This window comes from Centroberyx affinis, unplaced genomic scaffold (genome assembly GCF_046629955.1).
Source record: "Centroberyx affinis isolate AG114_WGS23_722 - 3 ecotype Tasmania unplaced genomic scaffold, CSIRO-AGI_Caff_v1 ptg000683l_1, whole genome shotgun sequence".
Classification (NCBI taxonomy): domain Eukaryota; kingdom Metazoa; phylum Chordata; class Actinopteri; order Beryciformes; family Berycidae; genus Centroberyx; species Centroberyx affinis.
The window spans coordinates 103,766-108,723 of NW_027279304.1; the positions used below are offsets into that span (position 1 = coordinate 103,766).

Here is a 4,958-nt window from a genome sequence, read left to right on the forward strand (position 1 = left end):
GTCCTGGGGCGGCTGGAGTGCCTGGGGTCTGCGGGGCTGTCGCTGCTGCGCATGGGGGGTTCTCTGATGGGCGGGGGGTTCGGAGAGTGGAGCAGTCGTTTGGAGTGGAGGTATTAGTTTGTGGCATTGTCGGTGTCTCGGCTGTGTTTCTGATCGGTTTGGTGCTGCCCTGGTGGATCGGGGTATCGGTTTCTTTCGGGGGCATGGAGGGTTCTTGGTGGCTCCGGACTCTTGAACGGTAGTGTAGCCTACTTGTACCTGTATGTCCATTTTATTGCCTTTTTGTGTTTTGGCGCACACTTTTATTTAAAGTTCCATCCGTTTTTAGTTGTATCTCTGTTTGTTTATTTGTTTACTTTAGTTGCACCTGTTTATCTCCTATATTACCTTTTATTATTATTTTTTATAATTCATTTTCGGCACACACTTTTATGTAAACTTCGATCTGTTTTTAATTGTATCTCTGTTTGTTTGTGTGTTTTTTAGTTGTACCTGTCTACCTTATATACTACCTTTTATGCCTATTTTCTTTTATTGCTGCTTTTGGATTTTATTGTATGTAAAGCACTTTGTAAACATTGTTTTAGAAAAATGCTATACAAATAAAGTTATTATTATTATTATTATTATTATTATGCAAGCAAATATGGGCTGACACACTTTTAAGCCCTTAAATTAAGTTTAGTTGTCTGAACATTTAGGCAATTGAAATATACTGTGTAAAATTTGGGGATGATTGAGGCAACTTTATAATACAAATAAAACCAAAGGTGCTGTTGCAACGTTGGCCTGATGGTGGCGTTATGGAGCGTGACCAAATGTGGTCTGTCATACTTCTGGGCCCACCCAAACGTATCTGAAATGTGGTTGCTCTAGTATCAAGGGTTTCGGAATGTTTGGAGTATCAAAATTCTGTTTAATAGCTGTAATATAGAACGTCCAAATATGCTGTATGCAAAATGTTGTGGAGACTGGATCAGGAGAGAGCAAGAAATAGCAAAAAACAGGTTTTACATCAAAATCAAAATGGCAGATAACTGTCAGAAGCACAAGACACCTGGGTGTGGTTTATGATAACTGATGGATATTCAGGCATGTGAATGTAAAAAAAAGAAAAGATGTTTGTTCCAGCACAGAAAACCGTACATGATTTGTCAAAGGGATAGTTTGTCGTTTCCTCATTCTTGGTTCTCAATAAAAGGCTGGCTTAAAGACTGAGCACACCACGGTTCCTGCAGAGGACACAAGAACTACTGACAGACAGCAAACAGAGAGCGACATCTGAAGGGTGAGACCACTGTTTGATGGTGTGAAAATTATATGTTCAGTCCTAATTTATTAAGGTGCACTAGCTTGGTCAGGGTCAGTACTTGGGTCAGGCACTACAGCGATGACTTTCAACAAATCCTGCTGAATCCAAAACGCTGAACTCAGAAAAGTTGGTAACACTTTACAATAAGGGTCACTAAGTTAAGGGTTAGTTAATGATTAATAAGGGTTAGTTAATGCTTAATAAGAGTTAGTTAATGCTTAATAAGAGTTAGTTAATGCTTAATAAGAGTTAGTTAATGCTTAATAAGAGTTAGTTAATGATTAATAAGGGTTAGTTAATGCTTAATAAGCATTAACTAACCCTTAATTAACAGTTAACTAATGTGTAATTTACTAATGGTGTGCATGTTAACTAGGGTATTAATGTATACATTATTTAATAGTTTATAAAGATGACTATTAAATAATGTATAAATTAATACCTTAGTTAACATGAACACCATTAGTAAATGATTACCACACACTTAACTGTTAATTAAGGGTTAGTTAATGCTTATTAAGCATTAGTTAATGCTTATTAAGCATTAACTAACCCTTAACTTAGTGTCCCTTATTGTAAAGTGTTACCGAAAAGTTTTCTCTGCAACATCAGATGGAACTTTCCAAAAACAAAGCAGTACTTTAGCCATAGTTTGAGGTGAACCTTTTTATAACCATCTTTTTTATTAGGTTGTTTGAATCTCATACATAGCCGTTTCTCTCTCTTCTTTTTTGTTTACTCTGCCCCATCCCAAACATCCTCTCTATACCTAAAATTGCATCTATCTCTCTCTCTCTCTCTCTCTCCCCCTCTCCCTCTCTCTCATACAGAGTGAAGTGAAGATGAAGCTGGCTGTGATTGTTACCCTGCTGGTGATCGTACTGGTCCAGGCCCAAACCGTCAATGGATGGTCCAGAAGATCAGCAAGGGTGACAGTGTATAATGCCAGAGGCCTGCAAGGAGACGGGACGAGGGGCAGGACCGATGGCTACGTTCAGGTAAGACCACTCACCCTCTTTACACAAATCTCAGCATAGTGGCTATATTCTTCTTTTGAAAATGGACGTTTTTTTTTTCATTCCTTGTATTATAAATGTGGTAGGAGGGTAGGGTAACTACGATGACTTTCCAGATTCAAACAATGATCCAGGTTTACGCATGGAAACATTTGTTATTCATTACTGAAGCTACATCATAACAATTATTACATTGCAGTCCTAAAACTGTACGGTGCAGATTTGAAATCTATACATAACAAGGGGCATTGGATGTCAGTTTGTGCTAACCAGTGGAAATTGCCACCTGGCAATATAGTTTAGTTTAGGGAAAACAGTGAGAAATATGATGAGAATAAAACAGGAAGAAGTGCTGTGAATTATTAAAGGGGCATTAAGTAATCTATGAGAAAACCAAATTCCACATATCTATATCTGTAACCACTCAACGAAGAGATGAGATTTGACGCAAAAGGAGAAAAGATTATAATGAGCGCAGCATTTTGCTTACATAATGAGCTAGTGAAACCCGTAGCTCATGTAGCTTGTGTGAGTGAGCAAACTAATAAATATGAATCATGTGCTTGTTGTTGTTGCTGTGCTTGTTTCAAACGGTATAATATTATAAGCTTATTATCTAATTAAATCTAATCTACTCAAATGATCTATCTACCATTCATCCTAGGTGAGAATTGGCCGGACCACCCGCACGACCAGAGTCGCTTGGAACAACAACAACCCGACCTGGCGCCAGACTTTGTACTTCAGCCGCGTCTACAGCAGCTCCATGTGGGTGCTTGTCTGGGACAAAGACAGTGGATGGTTTGACAGGGATGACTACCTGGGAGCATGCTCCATCAGATTGGTCAGAGGAGCCAGAAACAGATGGGTCACATGCAGACTGAGGCGTGGTTATGTCAGGCTCTACTACACTTATTAGTCTCATCACTAACCTATCTGCATTTGAAAATGAAATATCCACCATTTTGGAAAGAAAAGACACAAATCACACCTTCTCTTAGAAAATGATTGCTGGTATATAAATATAAATATATATTTAGAGTTAAATATCCGGCATTTGGGAGTTGTCCTCGTTAGGGATGGGACGATACGCTTATCTAATGAAACGATTCGATGTGCGATATGGGTTCAAGATTCAATACAACCCCAATACAATGTAAAAGCAACAAAGTCTGACTGAATGTTAGAACAATTTACAATGTACAAAGTGCAAATAATATAATTTGGATGGAGCGATATATTGAATTTCAATATATTATTTGTCAAAATGAATGTACATTGTTTTGGAATTATGTTTTGAAATTGAGTCCCAGAAAACAATACATATATTTCTCTAGCTTACCTCACTGTGACTCACTGTGACTTTTGTCTGTTTTTAAAATGGGGTAGAGGTCTATTTTCTACTTTCTACTACTTTAATTCTGTTTTGTTCTATTCTGACAAGATTGCTATTATATGACAATAAAGATCATACTCACAGTATCATTTTGTGTCATATTATCATCAAAGTTTTTCAACCATACAACGCATTATGGTTTACAAGAATGAGAAGAGAGAAAGAGAAGTTGCAGGAAAAAGGAAAGAGAGAAACACACACACACACACACACACACACACACACACACTGCCCAGTCCATAGAATAATCATATCATAGTGAAGCAAAGATTTTGGTCAGAATCAATCAGTATAATGGAAAAAGATGGGGGCTATTATCTTATAAGAGCAGCTGATTTTTCAAATACTGGGTATCTCACTTTTTGAAAATAACTCATTTGCATTTTCCATATTCTTTGTGAGATAGTTGGGCATGCATTTTTAGTTTCACGTCGAAACCTTTTACATATAAGTCAGTGCATGGAGTTGGCTGTAAGGAGATACAAGGTTTTTGCAAAGCAAAACAAAACAACTCAACTCAAAAAAAAAATACTCCAGTATGATGGCAGACACTCACAATAAGGGGAGTGTCTACATGCAGAATATTATTATCTATATATACAGTATACTATCTCCTTTTAAATCGCTTATTCAAATGCACTTTCACTGACTTATTTTCATGTGATTGTTTGAATTTTTCAATGTTAGAATTTTTGATGAAACCATATAGAAGATATATGCAAATGAGGGAGTGGAGACTTATGTTGCAGGCTGCCATTTTGAAAAAATAACTTCAGCCTACCTTTACATTTTTTCACTGCCGTCTTTGTTCAAGCAGACTCCACAGTAACGGTGGCAAAAGATTTTCTCCGGTCGATGGTGCAACTGTAATGGCTTGTGTGAAGTTCCTCTAAAGGTGAAAAGGCATCAATCATCAATTTGGATGTTAGATGATCAGAGGAGCCTAGCTTAAGTAACTGACTGATATTAATGTGGTATTTTGGCTTAATTTTGTCTATGTAAATGTTCTTTTAACTGCACAGCCGAGGACCTCTCTCTCTCTCTCTCTCTCTCTCTCTGCACTTCTAATCAAGGCAAAAGAAAAATATATCATTCAATCGCAAAATCTTTGAAATAAAACAAGAAGATTCTTCTCTTCTTTCTTGTATGCGTGGTTGGATCTTGATACATTATGACCTAGAAATAACCCACACACTTTTCCTTCACTTGAAAGTATCCTGTCAACACTTTAGAC

The 4,958-nt window shown here is 37.3% G+C and overlaps 1 long non-coding RNA gene across 1 annotated transcript; it reads left to right on the forward strand.

Annotated features, from left to right (window-relative positions):
* Positions 1 to 1,230: 1,230 nt before the first annotated feature.
* LOC139643968 (uncharacterized) lies at positions 1,231 to 3,802 on the forward strand. Its single transcript, XR_011695117.1, has 3 exons — positions 1,231 to 1,288; positions 2,143 to 2,310; positions 2,993 to 3,802. It is a non-coding gene; the product is annotated as an uncharacterized lncRNA (long non-coding RNA).
* The last annotated feature ends 1,156 nt before the right edge of the window (positions 3,803 to 4,958 follow it).